At 40.0% G+C, this 19,302-nt stretch overlaps 1 long non-coding RNA gene across 1 annotated transcript; it reads right to left on the bottom strand.

Moving 5' to 3' along the window:
• Positions 1 to 12,941: 12,941 nt before the first annotated feature.
• On the bottom strand, positions 12,942 to 18,063 carry LOC309511439. The gene is made up of 3 exons (XR_014210621.1): positions 16,223 to 18,063; positions 13,270 to 13,333; positions 12,942 to 13,006 (listed from the first exon to the last, which is right to left on the bottom strand). It is a non-coding gene; the product is annotated as an uncharacterized lncRNA (long non-coding RNA).
• Between the last annotated feature and the right edge of the window lie 1,239 nt (positions 18,064 to 19,302).

The raw sequence follows: 19,302 nt of genomic DNA, 5'->3' as shown, positions 1-19,302 counted from the left end.
TGTACACCCGATCACTTATAAAAGTCATAGCACACCTCTCCTCAATAAACCGATCGATTTGACACCTCATTCAGGGGTCTGTGACAAACGGTGTGGGGCGAGTTACGCGCCGAAGTTTTGTCTAGGTGAATAGTAATCACAACACTAGAATGTACATTTCCTGGAGAAAATGTGAAGTGGTGCTTGCAGTGGCAAAATTCGCCACTCGGTTGCTACGGTGTTGTACATGATTGCATACGAGCCAACAACCATGTCAGTACGATGTTGTGGAGCTGAAATATGGCTTCTATATGTTGCAATATGGTTGCTAGGTAGCTTTAAACGGTTGCTAAGGTGTGGTTACACAGTTACATATTATTATATTATATTATTATTATTATAAGGAAACATGGAATTAGTTTCCATTGTTATGCTGATGACACTCAAATATATATTTCATCACGGCCGGATGAAAACGCTACATTTTCCAAATTGACAGAGTGTGTTAAAGATATAAAAGATTGGATGACGCGTAATTTTCTTTTATTAAATCCAGACAAGACAGAGGTAATACTTATCGGTTCAAAAAACCGCCCACAAAACCTCGCACAATACAACTTTAACATCATAGGATGTCCTGTTACTTTATCCTCAACAGTAAAAGACCTGGGTGTTATACTCGATTGCAACCTGTCTTTTGAAAATCATATTTCATATGTTACAAAAACAGCCTTTTTCCACCTTAGAAACATTGCTAAGCTACGTAATATGCTATCAGTTTCTGATGCAGAAAAGTTAGTTCATGCATTCATGACCTCGAGACTGGATTACTGTAATGCTTTATTAGCTGGTTGTCCTGCATCCTCAATAAACAAGCTACAGTTAGTCCAAAATGCCGCCGCTAGAGTTCTTACGAGATCAAGAAAATATGATCATATAACAACGATTTTATCATCACTGCATTGGTTACCTATAAAGTTCCGTATTAATTACAAGGTATTGCTACTGACTTATAAAGCCCTAAACGGCTTAGCTCCAGTCTATTAAACGGATCTTCTATCGCCCTATAATCCATCGCGCTCTTTAAGATCACTAAATTCAAGGCTTTTGGTCATACCTAGGATATCCAGAACCACCAAAGGAGGGAGAGCATTTTCACATTTGGCTCCAAAACTCTGGAATAGTCTTCCTGATACTGTTCGTTGCTCAGACTCGCTCTCCCAGTTTAAAACTAGATTAAAGTCGCATCTCTTCAGCCAGGCATTCATATAATCCTACAGTTCAAACTACAATCCGGCCTCTATCCAATGCCAGAGGAGAACTGGCCCCCGACTGAGCCTGGGTTCTCCCAAGGTTTTTTTTTTCTCCATTAAGGCACCTGATGGAGTTTAGGACACTACTTATTGGCTGCTTGATAGGATGAATCAAAAGAGCCCAACCCCGAGGCTCTATGACTTTCTGAGCCAAAGATATGATTTTGCTAAATTTGTGCCTATGTTAAGTCTATGGGACATTTTTCGGCAAATTTTTCCCCCGCCAGATGAACATTGTACACCCGATCACTTATAAAAGTCATAGCACACCTCTCCTCAATAAACCGATCGATTTGACACCTCATTCAGGGGTCTGTGACAAACGGTGTGGGGCGAGTTACGCGCCGAAGTTTTGTCTAGGTGAATAGTAATCACAACACTAGAATGTACATTTCCTGAAGAAAATGTGAAGTGGTGCTTGCAGTGGCAAAACTCGCCACTGGGCAGATGGTAACACAATTAACATGTTGTGATACCATGATATACCACATTTTAGCATTATTTACCACGATTTACCATGTTTCTAAGATGATTTACTACGATTTACCACATTCCAGTATGATTTACTATGATTAACATGTTGTTAGAATGATGCTGGCATGATTAGCATGTTGTTAACATGATTAGCATGTTGGTAGCATGATGCTAGCATGATTAGCATGTTGCTAACATGCTTTTAACAAGATGTTAGCATGATTAGCATTTTGCTAGCATGTTTTTAGCTAGATGCTAACATGATTAGCATGTTGCTAACATTATGCTAGCTTGATTAACATGTTGTTAGCATGATGCTAGCATGATTAGCATGTTGTTAACATGATTAGCATGTTGGTAGCATGATGCTAGCATGATTAGCATGTTGCTAACATGCTTTTAACAAGATGTTAGCATGATTAGCATTTTGCTAGCATTTTTTTAGCTAGATGTTAACATGATTAACATGTTGTTAGTATAATGCTAGCTTGAATAGCATTTTGCTAGCATGATGCTAGCTTAATTAGCATATTCGTAACATGATGTTAGCATGATTAGCATGTTGCTAGCATGATGCTAGCTTGATTAGCATTATGTTAGCATGATGCTAGCTTGATTATCATGTTGGTAGCTTGATGCTAGCATGATTAGCATGTTTTTAGCTAGACGCTAACATGATTAGCATGTTTCTAGCATTATGCTAGCTTGAATAGCATGTTGCTAGCATAATGCTAGCTTGATTAGCATTTTGCTAGCATGATGCTAGCTTGATTAGCATGTTGGTAGTATAATGCTAGCTTGAATAGCATGTTGCTAGCATAATGCTAGCTTGATTAGCATGTTGCTAGCATTATGCTAGCTTGATTAGCATGTTGCTAGCTTGATTAGCATGTTGCTAGCATAATGCTAGCATAATGCTAGCATTATTAGCATTTTGCTAGCTTGATTAGCATGTTGGTAGCTTAATGCTAACATGATTAGCATGTTGCTAGCATGTTTTTAGCTAGATGCTAACATTATTAGCATGTTGCTAGCATTATGCTAGCTTGATTAGCATGTTGCTAGCAGTATGCTAGCTTGATTAGCATGTTGCTAGCATTATGCTAGCTTGATTAGCATGTTGCTAGCATGATGCTAGCATTATTAGCATGATGCTAGCATGATGCTAGCTTAATTAACATGTTGCTAGCATGATGCTAGCATGATTAGTATGTTGCTAGCATGTTTTTAGCAAGATGCTTTTGCCAGGTGGTTGCTAGGGTTTTCTGGGTGGTTGCTATGGTGTTGCTAGGCAGTTGCTAAGGTGTTCTGGGTGGTTGCTAGGCAGTTGCTAGGGTATTATTGGTGGTTGCTAGGCAGTTGCTAGGGCATTGCTAGGTGGTTGCTATGGTGTTGCTTGGCAGTTGCTATGGTATTCTGGGTGGATGGTAGGGCGTTGCTAGGCAGTTGCTAGGGTGTTCTGGGTGGTTGCTAGGCGTTCTGGGTGGTTACTAGACATTTTGCTAGGTGTTCTGGGTGGTTGCTAGGCAGTTGCTAGGGTGTTCTGGGTGGTTGCTAGATTTTTTTGGTGGTTACTAGAGCATTTCTAGACGTTGCTAGGGTTTTCAGGGTGGTTGCTAAGGTATTTTTGGTAGTTGCTATGGTGTTACTAGGTGGTTGGTAGTTGTCAAATATGGTTACTATGGAGTTTTTATAGAGTTCTTAAAATCTTTAATAACGAGTTCCTTCAGTACGGCACTCGGCCTGCGGCCTCGTGCCTATGGCCGAATAGGCACAAGCATGGAGCAATATTGCAAGGCTACGAGTGTGATATTGCTTTAAAAAATGTAAAAAAAATGTTTTTATATTATTTATTAGTTTAGGGTGGTTGCTAGGGAGCTCAGAGTGGTTGCTAGGGTGCTGTAACTGGTTGCTAGGGTGTGGCTATGAAGATTTTAGGCCATTACTTATTGGCTGCTTGATAATATAAATCCTCTGAGGGAGAGAGAGAGGGAGAGAAACGCAGGGGTGTCAGGCCCTTTGGAGTGGTGTGTGTGAAAACGGCAGTTGGGATTCAAATGTTTTTAGAACTCCCCATGTAAAGTCAATGGGACTTTTTTGGCCGCTTTTTCGTCCGCTGTGCGAACATCGTACACCCGATCGCTTAGAAAAGATATAGCACACCTCTCCTCAATGAGCCGCTCGATTTGACACCTCACTCAGGGGTCTGTGACAAACGGTGCGGGGCGCATTACGCGCCAAACTTTTGGCAGAATAATAATAATAAGAAGAATAATAAGTTTAGTGACAATAACACTAGTGGTGCTTTGAAAAAGCACCACTAACTAGAATGTACATTTCCTGAAGAAAATGTGAAGTGGTGCTTGCAGTGGCAAAACTCGCCACTGGGCAGATGGTAACACAATTAACATGTTGTGATACCATGATATACCACATTTTAGCATTATTTACCACGATTTACCATGTTTCTAAGATGATTTACTACGATTTACCACATTCCAGTATGATTTACTATGATTAACATGTTGTTAGAATGATGCTGGCATGATTAGCATGTTGTTAACATGATTAGCATGTTGGTAGCATGATGCTAGCATGATTAGCATGTTGCTAACATGCTTTTAACAAGATGTTAGCATGATTAGCATTTTGCTAGCATGTTTTTAGCTAGATGCTAACATGATTAGCATGTTGCTAACATTATGCTAGCTTGATTAACATGTTGTTAGCATGATGCTAGCATGATTAGCATGTTGTTAACATGATTAGCATGTTGGTAGCATGATGCTAGCATGATTAGCATGTTGCTAACATGCTTTTAACAAGATGTTAGCATGATTAGCATTTTGCTAGCATTTTTTTAGCTAGATGTTAACATGATTAACATGTTGTTAGTATAATGCTAGCTTGAATAGCATTTTGCTAGCATGATGCTAGCTTAATTAGCATATTCGTAACATGATGTTAGCATGATTAGCATGTTGCTAGCATGATGCTAGCTTGATTAGCATTATGTTAGCATGATGCTAGCTTGATTATCATGTTGGTAGCTTGATGCTAGCATGATTAGCATGTTTTTAGCTAGACGCTAACATGATTAGCATGTTTCTAGCATTATGCTAGCTTGAATAGCATGTTGCTAGCATAATGCTAGCTTGATTAGCATTTTGCTAGCATGATGCTAGCTTGATTAGCATGTTGGTAGTATAATGCTAGCTTGAATAGCATGTTGCTAGCATAATGCTAGCTTGATTAGCATGTTGCTAGCATTATGCTAGCTTGATTAGCATGTTGCTAGCTTGATTAGCATGTTGCTAGCATAATGCTAGCATAATGCTAGCATTATTAGCATTTTGCTAGCTTGATTAGCATGTTGGTAGCTTAATGCTAACATGATTAGCATGTTGCTAGCATGTTTTTAGCTAGATGCTAACATTATTAGCATGTTGCTAGCATTATGCTAGCTTGATTAGCATGTTGCTAGCAGTATGCTAGCTTGATTAGCATGTTGCTAGCATTATGCTAGCTTGATTAGCATGTTGCTAGCATGATGCTAGCATTATTAGCATGATGCTAGCATGATGCTAGCTTAATTAACATGTTGCTAGCATGATGCTAGCATGATTAGTATGTTGCTAGCATGTTTTTAGCAAGATGCTTTTGCCAGGTGGTTGCTAGGGTTTTCTGGGTGGTTGCTATGGTGTTGCTAGGCAGTTGCTAAGGTGTTCTGGGTGGTTGCTAGGCAGTTGCTAGGGTATTATTGGTGGTTGCTAGGCAGTTGCTAGGGCATTGCTAGGTGGTTGCTATGGTGTTGCTTGGCAGTTGCTATGGTATTCTGGGTGGATGGTAGGGCGTTGCTAGGCAGTTGCTAGGGTGTTCTGGGTGGTTGCTAGGCGTTCTGGGTGGTTACTAGACATTTTGCTAGGTGTTCTGGGTGGTTGCTAGGCAGTTGCTAGGGTGTTCTGGGTGGTTGCTAGATTTTTTTGGTGGTTACTAGAGCATTTCTAGACGTTGCTAGGGTTTTCAGGGTGGTTGCTAAGGTATTTTTGGTAGTTGCTATGGTGTTACTAGGTGGTTGGTAGTTGTCAAATATGGTTACTATGGAGTTTTTATAGAGTTCTTAAAATCTTTAATAACGAGTTCCTTCAGTACGGCACTCGGCCTGCGGCCTCGTGCCTATGGCCGAATAGGCACAAGCATGGAGCAATATTGCAAGGCTACGAGTGTGATATTGCTTTAAAAAATGTAAAAAAAATGTTTTTATATTATTTATTAGTTTAGGGTGGTTGCTAGGGAGCTCAGAGTGGTTGCTAGGGTGCTGTAACTGGTTGCTAGGGTGTGGCTATGAAGATTTTAGGCCATTACTTATTGGCTGCTTGATAATATAAATCCTCTGAGGGAGAGAGAGAGGGAGAGAAACGCAGGGGTGTCAGGCCCTTTGGAGTGGTGTGTGTGAAAACGGCAGTTGGGATTCAAATGTTTTTAGAACTCCCCATGTAAAGTCAATGGGACTTTTTTGGCCGCTTTTTCGTCCGCTGTGCGAACATCGTACACCCGATCGCTTAGAAAAGATATAGCACACCTCTCCTCAATGAGCCGCTCGATTTGACACCTCACTCAGGGGTCTGTGACAAACGGTGCGGGGCGCATTACGCGCCAAACTTTTGGCAGAATAATAATAATAAGAAGAATAATAAGTTTAGTGACAATAACACTAGTGGTGCTTTGAAAAAGCACCACTAACTAGAATGTACATTTCCTGAAGAAAATGTGAAGTGGTGCTTGCAGTGGCAAAACTCGCCACTGGGCAGATGGTAACACAATTAACATGTTGTGATACCATGATATACCACATTTTAGCATTATTTACCACGATTTACCATGTTTCTAAGATGATTTACTACGATTTACCACATTCCAGTATGATTTACTATGATTAACATGTTGTTAGAATGATGCTGGCATGATTAGCATGTTGTTAACATGATTAGCATGTTGGTAGCATGATGCTAGCATGATTAGCATGTTGCTAACATGCTTTTAACAAGATGTTAGCATGATTAGCATTTTGCTAGCATGTTTTTAGCTAGATGCTAACATGATTAGCATGTTGCTAACATTATGCTAGCTTGATTAACATGTTGTTAGCATGATGCTAGCATGATTAGCATGTTGTTAACATGATTAGCATGTTGGTAGCATGATGCTAGCATGATTAGCATGTTGCTAACATGCTTTTAACAAGATGTTAGCATGATTAGCATTTTGCTAGCATTTTTTTAGCTAGATGTTAACATGATTAACATGTTGTTAGTATAATGCTAGCTTGAATAGCATTTTGCTAGCATGATGCTAGCTTAATTAGCATATTCGTAACATGATGTTAGCATGATTAGCATGTTGCTAGCATGATGCTAGCTTGATTAGCATTATGTTAGCATGATGCTAGCTTGATTATCATGTTGGTAGCTTGATGCTAGCATGATTAGCATGTTTTTAGCTAGACGCTAACATGATTAGCATGTTTCTAGCATTATGCTAGCTTGAATAGCATGTTGCTAGCATAATGCTAGCTTGATTAGCATTTTGCTAGCATGATGCTAGCTTGATTAGCATGTTGGTAGTATAATGCTAGCTTGAATAGCATGTTGCTAGCATAATGCTAGCTTGATTAGCATGTTGCTAGCATTATGCTAGCTTGATTAGCATGTTGCTAGCTTGATTAGCATGTTGCTAGCATAATGCTAGCATAATGCTAGCATTATTAGCATTTTGCTAGCTTGATTAGCATGTTGGTAGCTTAATGCTAACATGATTAGCATGTTGCTAGCATGTTTTTAGCTAGATGCTAACATTATTAGCATGTTGCTAGCATTATGCTAGCTTGATTAGCATGTTGCTAGCAGTATGCTAGCTTGATTAGCATGTTGCTAGCATTATGCTAGCTTGATTAGCATGTTGCTAGCATGATGCTAGCATTATTAGCATGATGCTAGCATGATGCTAGCTTAATTAACATGTTGCTAGCATGATGCTAGCATGATTAGTATGTTGCTAGCATGTTTTTAGCAAGATGCTTTTGCCAGGTGGTTGCTAGGGTTTTCTGGGTGGTTGCTATGGTGTTGCTAGGCAGTTGCTAAGGTGTTCTGGGTGGTTGCTAGGCAGTTGCTAGGGTATTATTGGTGGTTGCTAGGCAGTTGCTAGGGCATTGCTAGGTGGTTGCTATGGTGTTGCTTGGCAGTTGCTATGGTATTCTGGGTGGATGGTAGGGCGTTGCTAGGCAGTTGCTAGGGTGTTCTGGGTGGTTGCTAGGCGTTCTGGGTGGTTACTAGACATTTTGCTAGGTGTTCTGGGTGGTTGCTAGGCAGTTGCTAGGGTGTTCTGGGTGGTTGCTAGATTTTTTTGGTGGTTACTAGAGCATTTCTAGACGTTGCTAGGGTTTTCAGGGTGGTTGCTAAGGTATTTTTGGTAGTTGCTATGGTGTTACTAGGTGGTTGGTAGTTGTCAAATATGGTTACTATGGAGTTTTTATAGAGTTCTTAAAATCTTTAATAACGAGTTCCTTCAGTACGGCACTCGGCCTGCGGCCTCGTGCCTATGGCCGAATAGGCACAAGCATGGAGCAATATTGCAAGGCTACGAGTGTGATATTGCTTTAAAAAATGTAAAAAAAATGTTTTTATATTATTTATTAGTTTAGGGTGGTTGCTAGGGAGCTCAGAGTGGTTGCTAGGGTGCTGTAACTGGTTGCTAGGGTGTGGCTATGAAGATTTTAGGCCATTACTTATTGGCTGCTTGATAATATAAATCCTCTGAGGGAGAGAGAGAGGGAGAGAAACGCAGGGGTGTCAGGCCCTTTGGAGTGGTGTGTGTGAAAACGGCAGTTGGGATTCAAATGTTTTTAGAACTCCCCATGTAAAGTCAATGGGACTTTTTTGGCCGCTTTTTCGTCCGCTGTGCGAACATCGTACACCCGATCGCTTAGAAAAGATATAGCACACCTCTCCTCAATGAGCCGCTCGATTTGACACCTCACTCAGGGGTCTGTGACAAACGGTGCGGGGCGCATTACGCGCCAAACTTTTGGCAGAATAATAATAATAAGAAGAATAATAAGTTTAGTGACAATAACACTAGTGGTGCTTTGAAAAAGCACCACTAATAACTAGAATGTACATTTCCTGGAGAAAATGTGAAGTGGTGCTTGCAGTGGCAAAATTCGCCACTCGGTTGCTACGGTGTTGTACATGATTGCATACGAGCCAACAACCATGTCAGTACGATGTTGTGGAGCTGAAATATGGCTTCTATATGTTGCAATATGGTTGCTAGGTAGCTTTAAACGGTTGCTAAGGTGTGGTTACACAGTTACATATTATTATATTATATTATTATTATTATAAGGAAACATGGAATTAGTTTCCATTGTTATGCTGATGACACTCAAATATATATTTCATCACGGCCGGATGAAAACGCTACATTTTCCAAATTGACAGAGTGTGTTAAAGATATAAAAGATTGGATGACGCGTAATTTTCTTTTATTAAATCCAGACAAGACAGAGGTAATACTTATCGGTTCAAAAAACCGCCCACAAAACCTCGCACAATACAACTTTAACATCATAGGATGTCCTGTTACTTTATCCTCAACAGTAAAAGACCTGGGTGTTATACTCGATTGCAACCTGTCTTTTGAAAATCATATTTCATATGTTACAAAAACAGCCTTTTTCCACCTTAGAAACATTGCTAAGCTACGTAATATGCTATCAGTTTCTGATGCAGAAAAGTTAGTTCATGCATTCATGACCTCGAGACTGGATTACTGTAATGCTTTATTAGCTGGTTGTCCTGCATCCTCAATAAACAAGCTACAGTTAGTCCAAAATGCCGCCGCTAGAGTTCTTACGAGATCAAGAAAATATGATCATATAACAACGATTTTATCATCACTGCATTGGTTACCTATAAAGTTCCGTATTAATTACAAGGTATTGCTACTGACTTATAAAGCCCTAAACGGCTTAGCTCCAGTCTATTAAACGGATCTTCTATCGCCCTATAATCCATCGCGCTCTTTAAGATCACTAAATTCAAGGCTTTTGGTCATACCTAGGATATCCAGAACCACCAAAGGAGGGAGAGCATTTTCACATTTGGCTCCAAAACTCTGGAATAGTCTTCCTGATACTGTTCGTTGCTCAGACTCGCTCTCCCAGTTTAAAACTAGATTAAAGTCGCATCTCTTCAGCCAGGCATTCATATAATCCTACAGTTCAAACTACAATCCGGCCTCTATCCAATGCCAGAGGAGAACTGGCCCCCGACTGAGCCTGGGTTCTCCCAAGGTTTTTTTTTTCTCCATTAAGGCACCTGATGGAGTTTAGGACACTACTTATTGGCTGCTTGATAGGATGAATCAAAAGAGCCCAACCCCGAGGCTCTATGACTTTCTGAGCCAAAGATATGATTTTGCTAAATTTGTGCCTATGTTAAGTCTATGGGACATTTTTCGGCAAATTTTTCCCCCGCCAGATGAACATTGTACACCCGATCACTTATAAAAGTCATAGCACACCTCTCCTCAATAAACCGATCGATTTGACACCTCATTCAGGGGTCTGTGACAAACGGTGTGGGGCGAGTTACGCGCCGAAGTTTTGTCTAGGTGAATAGTAATCACAACACTAGAATGTACATTTCCTGAAGAAAATGTGAAGTGGTGCTTGCAGTGGCAAAACTCGCCACTGGGCAGATGGTAACACAATTAACATGTTGTGATACCATGATATACCACATTTTAGCATTATTTACCACGATTTACCATGTTTCTAAGATGATTTACTACGATTTACCACATTCCAGTATGATTTACTATGATTAACATGTTGTTAGAATGATGCTGGCATGATTAGCATGTTGTTAACATGATTAGCATGTTGGTAGCATGATGCTAGCATGATTAGCATGTTGCTAACATGCTTTTAACAAGATGTTAGCATGATTAGCATTTTGCTAGCATGTTTTTAGCTAGATGCTAACATGATTAGCATGTTGCTAACATTATGCTAGCTTGATTAACATGTTGTTAGCATGATGCTAGCATGATTAGCATGTTGTTAACATGATTAGCATGTTGGTAGCATGATGCTAGCATGATTAGCATGTTGCTAACATGCTTTTAACAAGATGTTAGCATGATTAGCATTTTGCTAGCATTTTTTTAGCTAGATGTTAACATGATTAACATGTTGTTAGTATAATGCTAGCTTGAATAGCATTTTGCTAGCATGATGCTAGCTTAATTAGCATATTCGTAACATGATGTTAGCATGATTAGCATGTTGCTAGCATGATGCTAGCTTGATTAGCATTATGTTAGCATGATGCTAGCTTGATTATCATGTTGGTAGCTTGATGCTAGCATGATTAGCATGTTTTTAGCTAGACGCTAACATGATTAGCATGTTTCTAGCATTATGCTAGCTTGAATAGCATGTTGCTAGCATAATGCTAGCTTGATTAGCATTTTGCTAGCATGATGCTAGCTTGATTAGCATGTTGGTAGTATAATGCTAGCTTGAATAGCATGTTGCTAGCATAATGCTAGCTTGATTAGCATGTTGCTAGCATTATGCTAGCTTGATTAGCATGTTGCTAGCTTGATTAGCATGTTGCTAGCATAATGCTAGCATAATGCTAGCATTATTAGCATTTTGCTAGCTTGATTAGCATGTTGGTAGCTTAATGCTAACATGATTAGCATGTTGCTAGCATGTTTTTAGCTAGATGCTAACATTATTAGCATGTTGCTAGCATTATGCTAGCTTGATTAGCATGTTGCTAGCAGTATGCTAGCTTGATTAGCATGTTGCTAGCATTATGCTAGCTTGATTAGCATGTTGCTAGCATGATGCTAGCATTATTAGCATGATGCTAGCATGATGCTAGCTTAATTAACATGTTGCTAGCATGATGCTAGCATGATTAGTATGTTGCTAGCATGTTTTTAGCAAGATGCTTTTGCCAGGTGGTTGCTAGGGTTTTCTGGGTGGTTGCTATGGTGTTGCTAGGCAGTTGCTAAGGTGTTCTGGGTGGTTGCTAGGCAGTTGCTAGGGTATTATTGGTGGTTGCTAGGCAGTTGCTAGGGCATTGCTAGGTGGTTGCTATGGTGTTGCTTGGCAGTTGCTATGGTATTCTGGGTGGATGGTAGGGCGTTGCTAGGCAGTTGCTAGGGTGTTCTGGGTGGTTGCTAGGCGTTCTGGGTGGTTACTAGACATTTTGCTAGGTGTTCTGGGTGGTTGCTAGGCAGTTGCTAGGGTGTTCTGGGTGGTTGCTAGATTTTTTTGGTGGTTACTAGAGCATTTCTAGACGTTGCTAGGGTTTTCAGGGTGGTTGCTAAGGTATTTTTGGTAGTTGCTATGGTGTTACTAGGTGGTTGGTAGTTGTCAAATATGGTTACTATGGAGTTTTTATAGAGTTCTTAAAATCTTTAATAACGAGTTCCTTCAGTACGGCACTCGGCCTGCGGCCTCGTGCCTATGGCCGAATAGGCACAAGCATGGAGCAATATTGCAAGGCTACGAGTGTGATATTGCTTTAAAAAATGTAAAAAAAATGTTTTTATATTATTTATTAGTTTAGGGTGGTTGCTAGGGAGCTCAGAGTGGTTGCTAGGGTGCTGTAACTGGTTGCTAGGGTGTGGCTATGAAGATTTTAGGCCATTACTTATTGGCTGCTTGATAATATAAATCCTCTGAGGGAGAGAGAGAGGGAGAGAAACGCAGGGGTGTCAGGCCCTTTGGAGTGGTGTGTGTGAAAACGGCAGTTGGGATTCAAATGTTTTTAGAACTCCCCATGTAAAGTCAATGGGACTTTTTTGGCCGCTTTTTCGTCCGCTGTGCGAACATCGTACACCCGATCGCTTAGAAAAGATATAGCACACCTCTCCTCAATGAGCCGCTCGATTTGACACCTCACTCAGGGGTCTGTGACAAACGGTGCGGGGCGCATTACGCGCCAAACTTTTGGCAGAATAATAATAATAAGAAGAATAATAAGTTTAGTGACAATAACACTAGTGGTGCTTTGAAAAAGCACCACTAATAAGAAGAAGAATAATAATAAGTTTAAATAGGATTTCAGTAAGTTGGCTTTCTCAAGCCAACTTAATAAATACCCCTGAGTTGGACAGTATGGTGTCTGTCTCACTGGCCAACATAATTCAAAACAGACCTAGAGAAATAAAAATAAAATATACCAATGACCATGATATCCTGTTATCATAATAGTTCAATTAATTATTATAACTACGACCATTATAACATTATATTTGTCGCCTATTATTTAGCTGATTATTTAGCCTACAGGCTTCTCAAGGACAATCTGACCTGGGGTTAATGATTTTAAAATGTGAGACTTCTTTCAAAAGCATAAATCTTACAGACCCCAGACTTTTGGACAGTAGTGCACTGTATGTTTGAGGTGGTTTTGCTTACTAGTCATATGGTTCATAGCCGTGGAGATTTTCTTGGACGGGGGTGCAGCAGGCCTTCAGCAGGCCTTCAGCATGATGATCTAGGAACATAACATGCTATTTGTCACAGAGCCAACAATGTTACATAGGATTTACAATAGAACATTTACAAGCTAGAGCAGAGGTGAAATGCAGAAAAGAGAAAGAATTATATATATATATATATATATATATATATATATATATAATTCTTAAGATAATGTATTGTGAAATAAAGTGACGTCACTGATTAACAGTAAAGTGCATTCTTTTAGGTTAAATAAATTAGCTTACTTCCAATCACCCATTGACAAATTACCAGCAAAATAAAACTATCAAAAATTGTTATCTACACAAAGATGTGGTTAAAACCCCAAATTTTCATAAACAAGAGCTCCAGTCTATAGCCTTAACTTAACGTAAATTAGGCCTAATGGGCGTCAGTTTGGTTTGAAATGTGCTGGGGACAGAGACGCATTCGGAAGTGCATTTTCAGAAGTGCTGGGTACCATGACTACGTTTACATGCAGCCAATATCCGGGTTATGGTCGGGTTAAGGTCACTATTTGGGTTTCTGAAACATTCGGAATAACGCGTTTACATGCGTTTACATGCGTGAGCAGAGAGAGTTACTCCTGTATACATGGAATTTGCAATATCCCGATGTAAACGGCGACGCGCGGTTAGCGTCTGGACGTACGGACTTCCTTAAGACGCAATATGCGTCATTTCCGATTCTTTTTCCTGTATCCAAAGACAACAACAACAGCAGCAGCACGCGGATAATGAATAGTTCGGGGCAGATAGCGATCGCCTTTGTTTGCGCTTTCCTCCTCGCTCCAAAAGTGTGGTGCTGTGCTGCGTCTCGCCATGTTTACCTCTACTTCTTGTTTACTTCCGGTATACTGCACGCGGGTTTCTGTATGCGCCGCCCCTACTCAAAAGACCAAGATTCCTTGCTGAAAATAAATAGTTAATGACTACGTTTACATGCAGCCAATAACCCGTTCAAAACCGGGATATTAGCAATAACCCGGTCGCGCACGGCCATGTAAACACCGGCAAAAACCCGGATATGCTCATATCCCGGTTTTTAAAAACCCGGATATTATACCTGGGGTACCCCCTTTCTAACCCGAATATTTGGTCATGTAAACGCGTATCGGCATATCCCCATCAAAAGGGACATTGATTTGTGTTCTGCGCATGTTCTATTCGCAAGGAATCTTGGTCTTTTGAGTAGGGACGGCGCATACAGAAACCCGCGTGCAGTATACCGGAAGTAAACAAGAAGTAGAGGTAAACATGGCGAGACGCAGCACAGCACCACACTTTTGGAGCGAGGAGGAAAGCGCAAACAAAGGCGATCGCTATCTGCCCCGAACTATTCATTATCCGCGTGCTGCTGCTGTTGTTGTTGTCTTTGGATACAGGAAAAAGAATCGGAAATGACGCATATTGCGTCTTAAGGAAGTCCGTACGTCCAGACGCTAACCGCGCGTCGCCGTTTACATCGGGATATTGCAAATTCCATGTATACAGGAGTAACTCTCTCTGCTCACGCATGTAAACGCGTTATTCCGAATGTTTCAGAAACCCAAATAGTGACTCTAACCCGACCATAACCCGGATATTGGCTGCATGTAAACGTAGTCAGTGACGCATTCATTTTTTTCTCTCTCTCTTTCGCGCAGGTTATGTTTTGAAAGACGATGTAGGCTACTAGCTCAGGCACTTTTCAACAGGCCCACCCAAAACTTTCACACAAAAAAACACAAAAAAAACTTTTAGGCCTATTCGAATTTTGTCAATAATTCTATAAAAAAACTAAAAAAACGCCAATAAGCTCATAATTTGTGCTAAAATAGTGTTTAGTTTTAAAAACCATTTTAAAAAGCTGGTTTAATTTTGATGTTTCTGCGCAAGTTCAGCAGACAGTGAGGTTCGGGTTTGTTCCGATCAGAGCTCGTGAGTGGAGAACGCATTTCTGAATATTCCGCTCCGCTCGTTCATTCCGCAGGGTCGCTCGCTCAACCCAGATGTCCTGTTGCCTGGTTCGAAAATATGTGGAATAAGGGCTGCTTCTGACTAAAAGTTTTTTTTCTATTTTTTTTTTCTAGTCGACTAGTAGGCTAGTTGTTCATTTAAGTCATTCGTGGACAAATCTCCCCTTTATATTAATTGAATTACTTATATAGCCAACAGGATAATGAGCGTTTACGTAATATAGCCGCACTCAAGCGCACAATCATTACTTTTACCGGTTCTTTGTGGCAATCTTTATGCGTGCGGTCGCTTTCAGAGCGCTCACGTCCGAGAACTGACACGTTGTTTTTTTCCCTCATAAATGCGAACACGAAAAATAAAATAAAATAAATATTATAATGTTTTTTTTGTTGGGTCAGACAATGATTACCAAATTTCTCTCATATTGCTCCTCATAACCACTGAAAACGGTCAAAAAAAATTGAACCAAAAGTCAAATTAATATGGACGGAAGTTAAAAGTGGTGGATACAAAATGACTCATGACGAAATCTGGTGGGTACGCGTCCCCCCCGTAATCGACGCCTATGGGCCTAAAGCCGCTTGTCCACCAGCGTCCGATCAATTTTTGTTCCGACGCGACGCCTGTGACGTTTTCGCTGCTTTTTGCGCCGGGAAAAATGTAAAAAAAAATATGAAACCATAGCAACGGCCATACACAAATTCTCGCCGCCGAGTTTCCATTGGCTGCTGCCCCGCGTTTTGACGCTCTCATTTGCATAAAGTATCCACCGAGATACTTTTTTGCAGCGCCGCTGTTGACCAAATCGACGCGACGCGACCCATCATGCTTTGCGGGGGCGTTTTTGCTGCCTGACGTAGTCCCATAGGAAATGAATGGGCTTTGGCGTCGCGTCAGAAATCGAGACGCTGGTGGACAAGCGGCTTAACTTACCTCTTCTGAAAACGGTTGAGATGCTAACGGACTTTTTTGAAGACACAAAACCATTTCTATAAAGTAAATATTCAACAGAAGCGTGTCAATTACACGTAATAAAGGTGTCAGGGACGTTTGTATGTATTATTTGTGTGAATTTGTTGACTAAACTCACCTGAAAGCAGTGAAAACAGCGAGAGACGCGAGTTTTGCTGTTTGTCAGTTGATGACGTTTCCCCGTTTCCATCTGCTCTCGCGTGACGCGCTCGCTCCAGTGTTTGAATGTTCACGCGCATTAAAACACTTAAAAGTCACGCAGCACTTAAATAAACATCTAGAATTAAAACATATAACATCATTTAAAATACCATTAATATTAAATCATGAATTTTAAACTCATTGTGTAGGTCTATGACCCATTCATGTGCAAAATGTCAGACCCCAGTTTATATGCCAGGTTTTGTTACAATGCTAATAATTGCGTTATATAACAATGGCAAACAAAACAAAAAACAAAAAAAATCTGGGTTCCAATTATTATTATTATATATATGTGATATATATGTGATATATATGTGATATATATGTGATATATATGTAAGATGTTCATCAGCTTGGCCAGGCTGGGAGACCAGCTAAAACCAGCTGACCACCAAATTGTCCAGGCTGGGAAACCAGCTTGATCATACATGCCAGCTGAGAGACCAGATAAAACCAGCTAAGCCAGGCTGGGAGACCAACTAAAGCCAGCTACTTCCATCTTAAACCAGCTAAGACCAGCCAACCAGCTTAAGCAGGTTTTAGCTGGATTTTTCAGCAGGGAGGCCAGGTGTTGATGTTGACGAGGAAGAGAGCCAAACAGCCAATGTAACGGGTGACGTTACGCTATCGAGCTCATTATCCAGTAGGATTGTCTCGATTATTTTAATAAATTTGATTATTAAAAAAGAAAAAGAAAAACTTTAGTAGCCTACATACGGCGGAGGTGATCCAGCAAAGTCTGACATACTTATTGAAGAATAACTTTTGATTTTTAATAGACAAATAAATAAATAAAAACCCAGAGAAAAGGAGAAGAATTCTCATCGGATATCAAAATAAAAGTCTTCACACAACATATACCCGTTAAATAAAAGTATTACAGTGAAACAGATGAGACAGTGGTCATAAGTTTCATATTTCTTTGTCATTTAATTTTTTGTAGAGCCTATTTTTAAAAGGTTATTTAAAAACTTTAAGAAAAGCATTTTGAATAGCTTGTAGCAGTGTGCTACATATTGTGTACTGTTGTTAAACAGTAGCCTAGTGTTCAAAGATACATTTCAATATTATAAAATACATCATTTGTGATATATATAACTATGAACCTACGTGAATATGTGTATGAGCAGACCTACACACAACTATACCTTAAACAGAGATGTTGCTTTTTTAAAGGCATGCAGTGGAACAGAGTCAGAGTCTGAGATAGACCATAGGACAGGCAGCATGAAGCAGAACACTCCTGATCCCCTGTCAGTGATTGGCCTACAGCCTGACATGGACACTGCTTTGACTGCCACAGGAACTACCACAAAAGCTGAGGCCATGCTCATGATTATGAGCCATGCAGCAAAGCATAAAATAACTGGCTGCCAGTGACATGATTTACTGCAGTTGATAAATAAATGGTTTGGGCAAGAGGTTGTACCTCGATCCAAGTATCTTTTTAACAGAGTGTTTAAAAACAGTTGTGAGGAAGTAGAATTTCAGTTCTACTGTGAAAGGTGTCACTTCAACATAGGAACAGTCCAGGAAATCAGTGACAAACAAATTATATATTAATATCATCAAACCAAAGAAAACACTAAATTTGTTGGAGACTTAATGGTTCATACTGGTGTCCAGTAGATACCAACATGTAACCTATAAGTTGCCAAAGGTGTTCTATTGGTCCTCAATGGTATCCAATAGAAAAAACATGCCACCAATAGAAGAAAGCAAATCACCAATAGAGACCTACTAGTACCATTACAGTTTCCATTAAAACCAATACAGACAAATAGACAAAACATGCCACCAATAGAAAAAAGTAAATTACCAATAGAGACCCACTAGGACCATTACAGTTTCCATTAAAACCAATACAGTTTCCAATACAACCATTAAAACCATTAGCAATTCTGTAACGGTTTCTATTGTTTTTTTTCAGCAGGGCGCTTGCTGGAATATAGTTGAAATTTCCCCCTTCGTCAATATGAAACGCTGAGAGAAGGCTGCTTGATATTATCCCAGGTTAGAAAAACAGTCCGTGGTGAAAAGGACAGAGCAAACTAACAACTTCGAATTAAACTTTTGCGGTATCCAGTGTAATGGGAGATTTTTGATTTTCATTACTTACTTTGATTTTCATTAACATACACTAGATTGACTACTATGTGTGTTGCTGACTATGTGATATAATGATTGATGTGAAACTTCTGTGAGGCAGGAGAAAGAGGGGGAGACCTTTGAAGGCTGAAGCCCTGACCCCTAAGGTCAAAGGGCTGTCCAATTTAGGACTTGCAGGCTGTAAGTTAAGCTAAACTAAAGTTCAGTATTAGGGGTGTGCATTGGCACTGCCCTCACAATTCGATTCGATTACGATTCACCAGGTAACGATTCGATTCAATTCGATTCTACGATGCATCGCGATGCATCACAATTCTACTGCACACAACAAGGCAAATTTTTCATCAGTCATGAGGCAATACAAGCAGTCAGATATTGAACAACAGATTTTATTGGCTGCTATGTGTGTATTATCACTCTCCTGTATCTTTGACATAAATGTCATTAAATAAAATAAAATTGAATGGTACATGGTATTGGATATGGCATTTTCAAACCTGAAAAAGAAAACATAAATCACTGCTTTCAGTGCTTTGAATGAGAAATGTTTCTCTTCTCTCTGCTTGAGAACCATTTGAAATTAAATTTCAACTTTATTGTCCAACTCGAGGCCAGAAAATATACAGTGTAGGGGTGTAACGGTTCACAAAATTCACGATTCGGTTCAATACGATACACTTGTGTCACGGTTCGGTACGTTTTCGATACAGCAAAAAGAAAGAAA

Source organism: Leuciscus leuciscus, assembly GCF_965113295.1.
Source record: "Leuciscus leuciscus genome assembly, chromosome: 12".
Lineage (NCBI taxonomy): Eukaryota > Metazoa > Chordata > Actinopteri > Cypriniformes > Leuciscidae > Leuciscus > Leuciscus leuciscus.
This window is presented reverse-complemented; position numbering and strand designations above follow the sequence as displayed.